Below are 16,103 nucleotides of genomic sequence, written 5' to 3' on the forward strand. Positions count from 1 at the left end.
AGGCTCCTTTTTAATTTAATCCTACAAATTGACGGGACGGGACCTACAGGTTTTATGCCGACTCCGAAAGACATCTGCACGGCAAATGGGTTTTTACTGAGAAGCTTTTCATGGCAGAAATACACTCAGAGTGCTTGCCTAACACTGCGGAGGGGCGAATCCGTTTCGAAACATGTGTGAGTTGAAGGCACTGCGATGTGACAGAATTAGAACTAGTACCGTTTCTTAATGCAATAGTACTGGGCTAGTTCGGAACTAGTTGAATAGTAAATCTTATAAAGTAGTAGCGAAACATAAAATTTTATTTCTTTTGAATGAAATGCTACTGCCTGCAGTTGATTAGCTGATGCACTCTCGCTATTGGTCAGCTGACCTACATATATTTTGTATGCGCTGTACTAAAGTGTGGTTTTAGGCGCAGATGAAGTTACAGTGGGGTCTTACTATTGCAACGCTACAGTTCTTAGCAAACAAAGCAGAAAGTAGGTGAGGACTTCGTCCCTTTGAAATAAAAAGGTCCGTCAGGCATATTTATTGTATTTGACGGAAAAAGTGTCGACGATCAGGTTAACACCAAGAAATAGGTAAAATCACTTCGAACAAATTAGATATGCATATCATATTACAAATTTTCCTTGAGTAATCTTACTTTATCATAGCTTTCTGTTCATCCAGTCACTCTTTCCACTTATTCCCGTTTTTATTTTCTTATAATTTATTTCCTGTTTAACACTTTTTTACATTTCCCATTAAATTTCTCTGTACATAATAATATTAAAAATTTACAACAATTATGCGAAATTCTTTATCAATTAACTATAGTAATTGCGTTTACTACAACAAAAGCATCGAATACATTTATGAGTCATACAACGAATCATTAAAATTCTACAACTTTTTGAGCTGAAATAGGGTAATAATTGATGTGTGTAGAGAACTTTTTTTAGTGCATTTTCATTTTTTCAAATTTTTCTGGTTTTTGTTTTTTTTTTTTGTCGCATACATAATTTGTAATTTTACCTGTGAAAAAGTAACTCAAGCGTAGACAACAATGCGCTATGAACTGAGAAGTCAACGGATGAGATGTGCACAGTGCACTGGAATTTATTTTACGTGACTATCAAGTGTGGGAATATTCAGAATGCAAAGGTACGAAGTAGACTATGGATGTACTTACATATATGAAACAAAAATGCATGAATTTACATATGCAAATTTACAGATGAGGATGTAGTTGTTGTATGTTGCATTACAAGTATTAGCAAATTATATGAAGTCAGATTATTTTTATTGAGTTTAACTAATGAAAAAATAATTGTATTCACTTCATTTAGATCAATAATTAAATACATTTTAGTACTCAAAATAGTAATTTTGTTATTTTTATATACTACATTTTGTATCGTGTTTAACATTACTCTTTCATACGTCTCAGACATGGATTAAGTTTCACCAATAAATAAACTTTCATGTTTTGAATTAACCTTGATTTGCTGAAAAGTTGAATGAAACATTTGTTAAGGTCTTCTTTTGTTTTTGTTTAAGATAATTTATAAATGCAATAACAAATTAATCAGTTCTAGTTATTTAATTATATACTCATATAGCTTTAGCTTTAATATTTGCGATACAATTTTTAATTTTTATTTTATTCGAAAACCAAAAAAAAAACAGAATTTTGTTTGCTAAGCGGAAACTGTTTCCGCACTTGCGGCCTCAATACAGAAGTGAGCAGCAAAAACAAGTGAAGCTGGATCTGTTAGCAGGTTGTTTTATTTGAGTCCCCATAGTCGTGATGCTGAACGTAACACTAACCGGAACCGGCACCGTAATTCGAAGGGTGGGCGTAACCATAACCGTAATGGTAACCATACCGTAACAGTAACTGACACCACAGCCATAGGCCCATCGTTAAGCGCAAGCATAACCGTAACCATAATCATAATCGCATCGTTAACCATAAGCATAACCGTCACCATAACCATAGCTGCATCGCTAACCGTAAACGTAGCCATAACCATAACCTTCTCCTAAACCGTAGGCATAACCGTAACCGGAACACTAATCTTGCAGGTAACTTAAACCGTAACCGCGATTGTGACCACATCCGTAGCCAAAACTGTGATCGGAACCGTAAGTGTAACATTATCCGTAACTGTTACCGAGACCGTAATATTCTCTGTAACGGTGTCAGTAAATCAGAAGTGACTATAACCGCAACTATACTTTTACCATAGCCGTAATCATGGCATTTCTCATAACAGTGACAACGTATTGGAAATGTGACCATAACCGCCACCGTAACTTTAACAATGCCGGGATTCATAACCGTGATTAATAATTCTAGCGTGACCCAAAAAGTAACTTTACTAAAAAAGGTGACAGCCATAACCATAACTGTAACCGTTGCAATAACTACCGTACCATAACTGACAGCGAAGCTCACACGGTGACCATACTTCAGACCATAAACCACTCCACAACAATGTCACACCCGTTGCGGTAATCGCAAGAGTAGAGGTAATCTTATTAATAACCGTAAACAAATGTGACTGTAACTTGGACGTATCCGTCAGCGTTAACTTAAGCAACAGCAACTGCTACCGTGACCGTACCCTTAACTGAAACTGTGGCCGCGACTGAATCTTGAAAAAAGACTTCGAACCATAACTGCGAGCAAAACGTTTACCATAACTAGAAACGTCGCTGTTACTTTAGCAAAACCGTATGCATTAACGTTAACAAACCGTATCTACAACTGTAACCGTCTCTGCAGCAGAAAGTGTGACAGTCAATGCAACCGAAAATGCAATCATTACTCTGAACGTAACCGTAACTATATCATTAGTAGTAACTATAATAATAAACGTACATATCTGTCAACGCAGCCATCTTCGGAAACATAATTCTGGCCATAACCCTTCCTATAGCACTGTAGGTTCCACAACCACAACAGTTACGGTAACCGCAAAGGTAAAAGTTTCCATAGCCGTAAGTATCATCGATGATGCTGCCATTCTTATGTTTAAAACCATCATTACTACTTATTTAAGCTTCGACGATTTGGAGGGCGAGTAGCTTTTTTACGAGTTATTTTAAATATGGAAAAAACTTGTTTTATAGTACAGAATGAAGAAAACAGCAAAAAAAAGAATTTAAAAAACTAAAAGAATTTCGGAAATTTTTGTAGGTACATATAGTTCCAGACGAATAGGGATAGCTTTTTTATGTGTATTTAACCCTTTGTTTGGAATATCCGAAACACCTCCTTCACGTGATTCAACCTTATATTGCTATTAAATAATTTTATTTTTGTTTTAATATATTATATTTATTCAGAGTAGAATGGTTGGGAGGTTCAAAGCGTCCTTGGAAAGTATTTAGTAGGGTTTGAGTACTTATGGCTGTGCGGTATTGATTACATTTTGCTGCAGGAATCGCGAATAAACTTAGGCTTTGTCGTTACAGTACTTCATAAACTAGTTGCGAATTGCCAGCACATATAAATGCTTATGAAAGAAATGTAGAAAGGTCCTAAGAACCGAGTTCACTTAAACACTATTATTCTCCTTTTTCTTCCTCCTCTTCTTATCCATTTTCTTCGCTATTTCTTTACGTATTAAGTTTAGATTTTTTTCCGATTTCCTTTCCTGCCCATTCTTTTTATTTCTTTCCAATCTGCTTTCCTTTTTTCTATATATTTTTTTATATTCTCCCATATCTCTGATTCTGTTGTTTTTTATTCTATTTATGTCTACTCCCATCAGTATTTCTCAGTTGTTCAATTGCACTCATCCATCCCAACTCAACCACGTTTCGCTCATGAAAAATTGCTTCTTCACATCGAACTATTTAAGCCACAGGTAGGCCTGGGTAGAAACGCGAGTTCATTGCCATTACCAGCGTGAGCTATGTTAATGAAACACAACTTTTTTTTGTTTTTTTCTGCTTCTACAAACATTATCTAGGCACAACTGAGCATTTTTGGTGTTCTTTTTTTCAATGAAGGTAACAGATTTACGATTGAAGCGATTAAGTGATGAGTCAAGATCACTGAACAAAAAAGCTTTAACACACACCCATCTCAAGCTTGAGAACAAAATTAACAATCATTTAAAATAATTTTAGGGCAAAAAATGCAACACAATCAGATAATTGTGTTTAGGTTTAGGCAATGTTACATCGTTTAAAGCAAACATTACGAGGGTGTGAAGTTATTTTTACAAAAATGGAAGGCATTGCAAATTGCATGTAAAGTTCTACCCTACACTTCAGATCAGTAAATCTATCAGTTAGTCAAACGTGGTTTTACGTTTTACTTAAGTTCTTTTATTACTAACAACACCAACTTTTGCCTCAACTTTTTGACATTACTGATATCTTTGTAATAAAAATAAAAATGTTAGCAGTGTCCCTTGTACTCATCAGCTATTCCTCATACATTTTCCATTCAATCCACTATCATGTAACTAACTACTTAATGGTAACTAAATAGCAAAAATTTGTTCTCACAATTAGTGTGCATTGTCTGCACGCGCATAAAACTGCGATTTAATGTTTAAGATTTGTTGCAGCTGATGTTCCAACAATAATAATGCATTTAAAATCCATATAATCCATACAATTTGTATATAATAGTTTTACCTCATTTGTATCGAGCTGTTAATTGGACTTGTGCGAAGCTGCCTTAAGATACTTGGAACCAAATCGACTTCTATAAACTCAGCAACCTCTTATTCGCGTTCGTAATTTTCTGCAATTATCTTATATTTTGTATGCTAACAAAAATAGATTTACGACCATAAAAGATAAATTGTTTCAAATTATGCAGAGCGATTATTGGTCTAAGTCGAATAGACTCTGAGTTAAACGATTAAAAAAACGTTAACTAAGGAGGAACAGCGATTCAGGAATAATCCTGAAATAGTGCCGATATGAGCTCAAAAACAATCCCGAATCGGTCTTTAAAACAATTCGAAAATAGTGCCGAAATAGTTTTAATCATTTAAAAAAACGCTCGGTAATGGTCTCGAGATGATCCCACACAGTCCCGAAGCAATTTTTGTATAAATCCCGAAATAGTTCCGAAATTATGCCTAACACAGTTCCCAAACTATCCGGAAAACATGGTCCAGAAATAGTCCCGAAATGATCACGATATAAAACCTAAAATAAAAATACTTGGCACGTTTACCTCCGAGGAGATTTAGTCCGAGCTTCTCTTTCAATTCGCGTCATACTACCTTTCAAATTTTCCAATTTACGGAAGTAGCCTCAATATGTTTGAAAATAGTCCCAAATTATCCTAAAAACAATTGGGGAACTATCTGGAATTTGTCTTAAATTATCTTTAAAAAGGCAATGCTGGAATGATCCCTAAGTAGTTCCAATCGTTCTTAAAACAGTTCAGGAATGGTCCTGAAATGATGTCAAACAGTTTTGTAGTCCCAAAATTATCCCAAACATAGTTTCCAAATTATGCGGATAAAATAATTAAACTGTTTCTAGAGTAGAACAACAATCCAGTAATAATCCCGATATGTTCAGAAATAGTCCCGAAACAATTCCAAAGACAATTTTAAAACTATTACTGAAATGAACTCGATATAGTTCCAATCATCCATAAAAGAGTTCGAAAAAGGTCCCGAAAAAATCCCAAACAGTCCCGAAATAATTTTAACAAGAGAACGAAAATCGACACTGATAATGGCACAAGGCCGAAACCGGTTTGTCTCGAAACCAAATTTGACAAGGGATGACGGAAAATCGTTCCAAAATTGATGTATATTATAATAGATTTCCCAAAATAGTTCCGAAATTATTACGAATGCAGTTCTCAAATAATCCGGAGCAAAACCGAAATTATATAGTCCCGAAATTATCCCGAAATAATATCGAGAGAATCCTGATATGATCACGAAATCATCATCATCATCATCTTCCTCAACTCCTATTGGAGCATAGGGCCTCGACCTCTGTTAGGTGCAGTTCTTGTGATATCATTCCACGTGTATCCTGCGTCTTCGAGTTCTTTATCCACAGTTCTGCGCCAAGTTTTCGCAGGTGCACCAGGTCGTCGGCTTCCTTGTGGATTCCATCGCAATGCTTGTCTGGCTATATTTACTGGAGGTCTTCTGAGAGTGTGACCAATCCACGACCACTTCCGCTTGGTTATTTCTGTGGCAGCCTTAGGTTGCTTTGTTCATGATCACGAAATGGCTTCGTAAAAATTTTGATATATTCCGTAAATAACCTCGATATCATATCGAAATGATTACGAAACAGTCCTGAAAGTATTCCGAAAACTAAACCAACACAGCCGCTAACTAGTTCCAAAATAGTACCAATATGATCTCGAAAACATTTTCGAAATATAGCCAAAAAACAAAACCGGAGATAATCTTGAAATTATATCAAATTGACGCAAAAAAATCTCGAAACGGTTCCGAAAGCAGCACTGTAAAAGTTCCGAAATTTTCCCGAAAATATCCGGAAAACAATCCCAAATTAGTCCTAAAATGGCTCAAGAAAAATAATCTCGAAATAAAAGATGACACTGCAATGATCTAGAAACATTCACGAAATAGTTCCGTAACAATACCGAAATTAATTCGGAATGTTACAAAAATTATCCTGGAATACTCCCGAATCCCGATAAGGACGATATCCGACGATAGTTCCGAAATTATCCTAAAATAAATATATTTAAGAATTCATGAGCTTAACACCAGCTTATAATAATTGAATTTCAAATATTATGTTTTCTAAGAGAAACTGAAATTCAATTATTATAAGCCGGTGTTAAGCTCATGGATTCTTAAATATAAGTATAAACTGAACACACCATTAAAACAAAACAAACATAAATATCCTAAATTAAAATTTAATTAAAAAAAATAAATGTAAGGCGCGTTAACCTCCGAAGAGATTTTAGGCCGAGCTTCTCTTCCAATTTGCGTCGTGCTACTCTGGATTTTTTTCCTACAAATTGGCGAGACGGGACCTACTTGTTTAATGCCGACTCTAAACGGCATCTGCAAGGCAGATGAGTTTTCACTGAGAGCTTTTCATGGCAGAAATACACTCAGAGTGCTTGTCAAACACTGCAGAGGGGCTACCCCGCTTAGAAAAATTTTTCTTCTAATTGAGAAAACTCGTTTCTAAATTTTTGATTTTCCTTTGCCAGGGGCGTGAGTGAACCCAGTTTTTTAAAAATAAAAAATAAAAGTAGATGGAAACTGAATACAGAAGGAAGCCTAAAAAATTCATAAACTATAAAAAGCAGGCATACAACGAAACAAACCAATTTTCTACGCTATCATGCAACCTCTCGCCACACTTTTATGCCACCATCTAGGCAAAATACAGCGATTGCAACGGGTTTCAACTGCGCATGCGCGCATTTTTGCATTCCAAACCCATGACGCTGACAATGATGACGTTGCTAAAGTTGTCGTTTTTGGTTCACTCGCACAGAAATTGTGATAACAAACCAAAAACTATAAAATATATATTTTTTTATGTTAACAACAATAACTACAATACAATGCTGTGACAAAAAAGCGCATGCAACAGCTTAGTGAACTCGAGTAACGCAATCAACGCCTCAACCACCACCATCACCATGTTACCTCTGCACAATGCAGCCGACTACAACAAATGCGAACCAGCGAAACGTATAGACCTGCGGGAAGAAGTCCGTTGTTAACTGATTCTTTCAGCCTGCTTAGTAATGGGAATTCACATTTATGGTGGAAGGAAGGTAGCTGCTGCTGCTGCTCCCCTCAACTTTGTTTATAATTTGCACTTGAACAAAAAAGCTTGTTTTGCTTTCCTGCAATCTACAATTTTAAATTTTTTCTTGGGTTGTCTTAGTCATTTACTTTTGTTGACATCTTTTTTCTTGGCTCTTCGCACAATTTTTAAAAGTTCCTTGCCAGCTTTAACAAACTGGTTTTTGCTGGACTGCAGCAAACATTTATTTATATAAGTAGAAAAGTAAATGGAAAGCTAAGAAATCGAAAAAAAGAGAAAAAAGCGTAACGCAAAAAGAAAAGGGCTAAATTACAAAGAATATGGCTTGAGAAATTTTTCATCTTCTGCTGTTATTTGCTTGCTTGTGACTCAACAGTCTTTGGCCTTTGTAATGTAATTCGAGGAAGAGGAGTGGCTGCACGAAATTCGCTATGCAGTATTTAATGGATTTGTTCTAAATTCCACAGTGAATGTTTCTCTATGCAAGAGACCGTTGTTTAGTGAATGGGGGAGAGTTGCAAATTTAAAAATGCTTTGAAAAGTTGACAAAAATGTAATATATTATAGGGTTCAATATTTCAAAAGCTGGTAATTTTATGTCCAAAACTAAAAATGAACTATTTTTAAACGGTTTTATTTAGGTTGACTTGACATGCTGGCTGGTTGGATGGCTGGCACGAATTTTGTAATTGAAATTTAAGGCTTAGCATCCTTCGAAATGGATCTATCTGCGCAGCTATGGCAGGTTGTCTGAAAAATTGTCTACTTACTATTCCAAAAACAAAATACAATTTTTCAAATTTAGAAAAATTTAAAAATAACAATAATTATCATTAGAAAAAAATTACTGTTCTGGCCTTGAGCTCGAATCGAACCTTGAATCATTTAAGTGATAAGCTACAAGCTTGAAACTTGGAATATAGTTCAGAACCCGATGACAATGCAATAATAAGAAAAAAATTGCCGCTAGGTGGCGCAAGGATCGAGATATTCACAAAAATCGTATTTGTGGGCCGATTTGGCTCATATTTGGAACACATAATAAATACGAGAATAGAAAGCGACCTATGAAAAAAATCGCCGCTAGGTGGCACAAGGATCGAGGTATTTACAAAAATCGTATTTGTGGTCCGATTTGGCTCATATTTGGAACACATAATACATACGATGGATAGTCATATATAAGACCAACTGAACCCTAATCACATTTTTAGAAATTTCACGCGTCCAACGCTTTTATTTAATTGTCGGATCAACGCCCTAGATTGATGAGGAGTGTGATGACTAGTACCTAGGACCTACCTAATTATTTTCTAGCTTTTAGTATTATTATTACTTCATGTAAGTATTGTTTTCAATAAAACCGTTTAACTTAAAAATTGTTTTTAAATTATTTTATTAACTAATGCGCTTGTATATTTGTGTGCATGTAACTGTTTTAAACCAAATAATGCAAACAAAATGTTACGTGTGCGCGCCGGTACCCGTCTTTACATGTGGTACGGATATGTTTGCGTGTAATTGCTTGGTTTTTAATATACCAACTTATTTATTTTTCGTCAATTTGAATCAATTTGATATCCTTAAGGTACTAACATTATCTACTAGAAAGTGTTAAGGTTGAATATGCGCAGTCGGATCTTTTTGGTTGACTGTGAATTCTTGGCAGAATAGAGGTTCATTAGCTTACTTCTTGCACCAAATTTGCTTCGAATTTATTCTAACGAATTTAGTAGCGATAGAAAATGGATTTGTCGACGATAACTAGTTTATCGGTCGTGTATGGGACTCGTCTCACAACTCTATATAACACGTTCAAACATGCCATTTTTGCCTTGAGGATTCAGACGAATCGCGGGAGTTGTGGTTTCATATCGTATTTTAGCGGTAGTCTTCGGCTTTTTCCTTGGTTTTTGCCTTCGACTTTTTCCTCAATTCGATTAATTCACTTTCGTCAAAATTGACAACAAAGCAGACTTAATGAAGCTATGTGGTCTCTTTTCACTGGAGTTGGCAATAAAGTATTCTCTTCAGAGTTATGCAGTCACTTCAGTCTTCGATTCAAACAATAAAGCATTTTCTTCGGAACGTTGTGGTCTTTTTCGTTGGAAAGCTGGTATACATTTTACTTGGGATCCGCCCACAAGGGTAAACTGCCTCTTTACTTATTCCAACCTAAGCATTAATATTTAAAAAACTCGTCTGCGGAAAGTCAAAGAAAGGGTTGATCACATCCCAAAATTGTGACCCTGTTGTTTAACCCGTTGTAACCTGTTGAGATATTGAAGATAAAGCAGATGCCTATCATTCGTGGATAGCAATAGATAATTGTAAGAGTGGGTTTGTAATCACTATTCCTTTTGAAATGTTTGAAGTATTTTACTTGTATTAAAATTGTGGAATTGTATCACGTATCTGATGAGTCCTAGCGTCAGAACATGTAACAGAATATTTGTGCTTACAATAGAATAGTAATGGAAATCAAGGTGGAGTTGGCTTGCAACCGTATGCCATTATCCTCCTGGGAGCTTGGGTAGACTCCATATCATACCAAGTAAAGACTTGTTATCGAGGTTACCAACATGGAGCCAATAGTTGGGCCATTGATCATGCAATTAGATCCGTGTTTGCCACCGTGAAGTTGAATCTTCCATTGGCAGATACTCACGTTAAAGCATATTGAATAATTGTGCCAAGGCGTTGCTTGGAAAGTATCAAGAAGAAGCAATCAGCTGATGAGACAACACCATCTGGTACTGAATTCGCCTTAATTCGCCTTAATTAATGCGATAACAAAAAGTCTTTAGAAAAGCCGGAGCTTCTTCAATAAAATATTTTATATTTCATTATTATTTTTGCCATATACCTAACAGCAAACACTTCGACACGGCCAATCATCAGGGTGAACGTTTAAAGCTAAAATTGTCACGTACTTCTCTTGCCATCACCATCTCAGTAGCTGAAGAAGCCAACTAGATGGTCAAAGCATTCAAATCCAATGGCTACACGGCATTGTCATACTTATGCTGAAACACCTTGGCTATGATGGAGTTAAACTCCAACGAAGGCCTTCAAACTGTAACTGTCACCATTTGCATTCCCTAAACTGAGTGCCTAGTAATACTCCTACTGACACCTGGAAGATTATCTATGGTTGTAAAAACAACCGATATATCTCTTCACTGCAAAAAAAAGATTAAGATAAATTGCGAGCTTAAGGAAAACGGCCTAACCACTGAACCGTCCTCTTGGCACTCGGCCTGAAGAAAGCTTTTGATACGGTAAAGATCTTGAAGGATCTTCACTTTACAAAAAGTTTCCTAAAATACTAATAAAAATTTGGAGATTTTCATGAATGTTTCTCATACAATTGTTTGAATTTTTTCGAAATCAGTTTTGAAATTCCTGTACATAAACAGCGACCGCCTTTGTGTGACGGCAGCGTGCTACGTCTACCGCACCGAAGATCCCGGGTTTACGCCCCGGGCAAACCAACATCAAAATTTCAGAAACAAGTTTTTTCAATGAAAAAATAATAATTTTCTAGACGGTGTCGCCCTTCGGCAGTGTTTTGCAAGCACTCCGAGTGTATTTCTGCCAAGATCGCAGTAAAAACTCATCTGCTTTGCAGTTGCAGTTCGGAGTCGGCATATAACAAGTACATTGCAAATCAACTCAATATCGGGTTCGGAAGAATTCGAAAATTTCGAGTTTTTTATTAAGAAAAAAAATTTAGAAAACTTGAATTAAAGTTCAAATTTCTTTTTGGAATTTTCGATTTTTTTTAAAACGCTTTTGAGACTACTTTGCATAGTTTTAGTTACAAAATTCAAGAAAATTTTAACTTTAATTATCGAAAATAAAAAAAGTAGAAATTAATTGAAGAAATTTTATAACACTGTTATTTTCGTGTTCGCTGCTGTAGCTTAACTTATAAAAAAAACTTAACTAATAATCGTTAGAACCCTCTCTTCTTTTAAGCAGCCGCGTAAGATACAGCCACAATGCATTTTAAAAGCCTCTTCTTTGGTGAAGTTCGGTACAAAAAGGCAAACAATTTCTTTCACATTTATTGTAAAAAATTTGAAAAAAGAAAACAACCGCCGAGGAATGCCAAAATAAATGACCTTGAATAATAAAAGCATATGTTTTTTATGTATGTACATACATGCATTATCCAATTGCTCAATAAAAGTAATTTCGTGCATGATATCATCACATAAACAATGTCAAAACCAATTTGTTGCTTAAAAATGGTATCACTTTCATTGAATAAAATAAACAAACAAACAAAGTAGACAAATCGTAAACGCAGTGTGCGCCTCTACGGCTGCCAAAGCCAATCGCTAGTAATTAATCTGGTATTAAACTATTGCAAATGCATTCAGTAATACATATACACACACATACCTTTGAACATGCATACATACATATGCAATATATCGCTCGATTAAAAACATTTATATAAAATACATTTACTAAATGGCGATTTGAGCTTTGAATGCTTTTCTTGTGTCTTCGGAGACGACAACCACACACTTACAACCTACATACCATGACACATTTTTCCACTTTATAATTACCAACAACAATTGTGCCAATATCAAGTCTTATACTGTTTTCACACAGAAACTTAATGATCTCATTTCACCTTCTAATGAAATCGTAAATTTTTTGCTTTCACACAGAAGTAGTTGCTCGATTAGTATGAAGGATGAAATGTCAAGCGACTAAAATGACAATGCTATATGACAGACAATGACATTTACTTTGACAAATGACATTTTCAAGCACTGAACACACCAAAAACTAAGAAACTGAACGCGGCCAACAGAGTTGCATTGGGCTTTTGATTTCATTAGGAATTCGATTAGCCACTAATGAAATAATTATAGATTCGAATTTTGTAGGGAAGATTGAGCTCAATAAGCGCCTTAATGTAGAAAACTGCCTTTATTATTCAATAAGCCGTGTGTGTGAAAATAGTATTAGCTTGAATTGATTGGCTATCAATTTTAATCGGAAATAACCGTCTCAAACAAGAAGAAATTTTAACACAAATGCATACATATCTAATATACCTTTCGGCAATCCTGTCGCCCTCCTCGCATATTGCCAGGAAGGGCTTACAACGAGTAACTTAAACTTTATTTTATTTTTCTGAATATTGGGGATGAGAAGAGCTATTAAAGGTGACTGCTAGAATTGTTGGGATATTGACAGTCAACAGTAAAGTTCCGAGCGCTTGGTAGACTCCCCTCTCACGCCCATGTCGTGGGTGTGGTGACCGTGAACTTGATCAGAAAAATATATAACTTTCGCGAAGTTATGATGCGTAACTAATTCTACTTAATCCTGGTGGGAATAGAGTGAAGATAAATAGGACATCACCCCTTTTTTCTGGGATTTTGTAATTTCATATCCGAACTCAACAGATTGCCGATCACTCGCGTAGTTCGCAGGCATGTTCTCGTTCTTGGTGAGAGCTAAAGTTCTTAAAAAGCAGGGCATGGGTTATTAGATCGCTCTGATGAGTTCTCTGATTGTTTACTTTGGTAAAGGAACCACTCTCAGCCACTTTCGCATTTCGGAAATGATACAAGTTAAGATATTCCATCCTCGCAAAGAAGCTTTATTTTTCGGGCCCGAGCTGTTTCGTCATCAGACGCGGTGGATTAGAGGGAGTGTGATGCAGGAGGAAGGAGTGCATCTTTGCTTTTCAGTTTCCACTTAGTAGTGAATAAATGACCTCTGTTAATGTTTAAAAGACTACGGCAAACATTGTCCTGCTCGGAACTTCGTTTAATTTTACAATGTTAAAAGAATTCAAGAAGTTCCATCATTTGCTATGTCTCCTCACTCCCCTTTTCTGTTCCACTTCCTCTCTTTTTATGGGTTCTTACGCAGCTCTCGCTCTTCCTCAGCCGTCCATTCTACCGGTTCCCCTATCTTCATTCTTCCTCTCTCCATCTCGAGCCCTAGATATTATTTTTTAAATAGATCGGTCACTGTCCACTCCCGATGGCAACAGTTAGCTCACGTACTTTGCTCCGTTTCTGCTCATTGGTGTAGGCCCTTCGGTAGCATCGTGGTAGCTGTGGTTGATATCCCAATGCAGAAGAGTTTTTAGCGCGAATGTGTGGTTGGATACAACCGGGTGCCATGAAGATTAGAAGAGGTGTTTGTTATACCTCCAACCCCACCTAATAGACATCATCAATTGGAACCAAGGTAAGCGAGCCTTGGGCGCTAGTCACACGTTTCTCTGACTCGTGTGGTTTGATGCATCAGGTAATGAACGAGGAAAATTTGGCAAACATTATAAACTCTCCGTTCCTTACCCAACCATTCAGAGAGCAAGAATACTTTTCGGAGAAGAACATAATATGGAGCCATTCAAAAGAACGACTAAATACTTGCTTTCGGAGCAAGAAGCCCAGAAGGGCTCCAGGGGCTAACGGAGTACCAGTGGAGCGGTAATTAGGCCAACTGCGAATAACTACCCAGAGCTTTTGTTGCACATACATATACTGTAATTGCCCGCTAACAATGGAAGCTGGTATACCCGAAGCGCAAAGGAAACATGAACCCTCCATAGTCTGCGCATGCTTGACATTGCGTGAAACGAGTCAAGGCTCTCTTGACCAAACACGCCGAGCAACAAAAGAAAATTTGCAGGACTGTTTTATTGACAGCACGATTCCCTGAGAGAGCACTTAGCAATACACGCATTAGGGGAAGTAATCGACGCAGTCAAGAAGGCTAATACATAGTAGTGTAGCTTTAATGACATGTTCGAGGCTCTGGAACGCTTCTTCAATGCTAGATATGCTAGATATTTTCGACGATACGTGGTACCGTTCACAAAAAATACAGGAGGCGAGGCAGCCAATGTTCAGTATTGGTACCTGATCTATGAAATCTGACGGCTGAATACAAATAAGTAGAAAGACACAGCATCACTTTCACAGCACTTCTGATGAGCTTGCGAAAGGTTGCGCACCATATAATGAGACTGAATCGCATAGGGCAAACGAAGGCAATCCAAAGCCAGAAAACTGCTCTCATCCGTCTCGGGCCTATATTCTTGTTGGCTGCAGAAATAGGGAAGAATTCAGTGAAATACCGAAAGTTCGCAATTCGCTATTACGTCTGTTTAACGCGCTACGAATCAGTTTAGTTTATCGCATGGTTTTTAGAAGCTATCGATTTTGGTAACAGCAATGAAGCAGCCGTACTGCGGGAAAGTGGACCAGGAAGTAAATCCCCGAGCTGAACGTTTAGCTGAAGCGATGACTATATTGTGGGAAAGGTTGAAGACTTGAACTGCCCATATTATGAAGATACCGACGATGCACGCCACACCAATTTTGAATGTTATAACTTTGCTAAACAACGAAGGACGATGTAAAAGACCCTTGGCGTGTTATTCACGGGCAATGCGAACCATAAGATGGATTGCGGAAACATGAGTTGAGATACGGTTATAGGTACATAAATGAGGTAATATTTTCCACGAAACGACAAAGGTAATATATGTGTATACCTCTACAGTGATAGCTAATGACTAAAGCTCATGCGGAGTAAAGCTTGACACAATCCCAAGTTAAATGCGTGGACCTTAGAAGGTTAAGCTTTTGTGTACAAGCTAATGCATAAAGCATTTCCCTATTCCACTAACAAAAACTAAAAAAAAACTGCAATCAACTAGCTACAAATTAGTTTATAGCTAACTAGTTCATAGTTAGTTGAATAATTATTGATTTATTTTGCACGATTACGTATTATTTCTTTTAGAGGTAATTAATTTCCTGTAGGGTCATGTATTAATGTACTATGTTGCATGAAAAAGAGCGCAACAAAGTTAAGAAAACCGTTTGACAAATTTATTGCAACATAAATTGTTGCGTTAATTGAAATGCCACTGCTAAAGGCATAAATAAGATAAGTAGAAAATGGAAAATGACAATAATATGTAAGAAAGAGACAGAACAGACGAGAGTGTTTCTAGATGTTGAGGGTAATATACAGTAACGAACACGAAAATAGTAGTGGGAGTTTTCATCAATTAATTTTTTTTATTATTTTCAATAAATAAGAAAAAATTTGCATGAATTTTGAAGCTGCAAACCAATTTCAAACAAGTTTTCGAACAAATTCGTAAATTCATGAAAATAGCAGTTATTTGGAGTTTGAATTTTTTTGAATATGCAGTTTTGTAGCCCAATCAATTTTGGTCTGGCGAAGTACAAGTTATTGGATTCTCAAAACTCGTATTGATATTTGAGCTTTTTTCCGAAGAGTGTTTCAGATGGTCTTCCATACAAAGTGCGCATAATTTTATTTTT

The 16,103-nt window shown here is 36.4% G+C and overlaps 1 protein-coding gene across 11 annotated transcripts in view; it reads right to left on the minus strand.

Annotated features, from left to right (window-relative positions):
- Positions 1 to 16,103, minus strand: part of nuf (rab11 family-interacting protein nuf) — a 268,745-nt gene that overhangs the window by 178,841 nt on the left and 73,801 nt on the right. The gene's annotated exons all lie outside the window — the stretch shown is intronic.

The sequence above is a fragment of the Eurosta solidaginis genome, chromosome 5 (assembly GCF_040869045.1).
Source record: "Eurosta solidaginis isolate ZX-2024a chromosome 5, ASM4086904v1, whole genome shotgun sequence".
In the NCBI taxonomy this organism is placed as follows: Eukaryota; Metazoa; Arthropoda; class Insecta; order Diptera; family Tephritidae; genus Eurosta; species Eurosta solidaginis.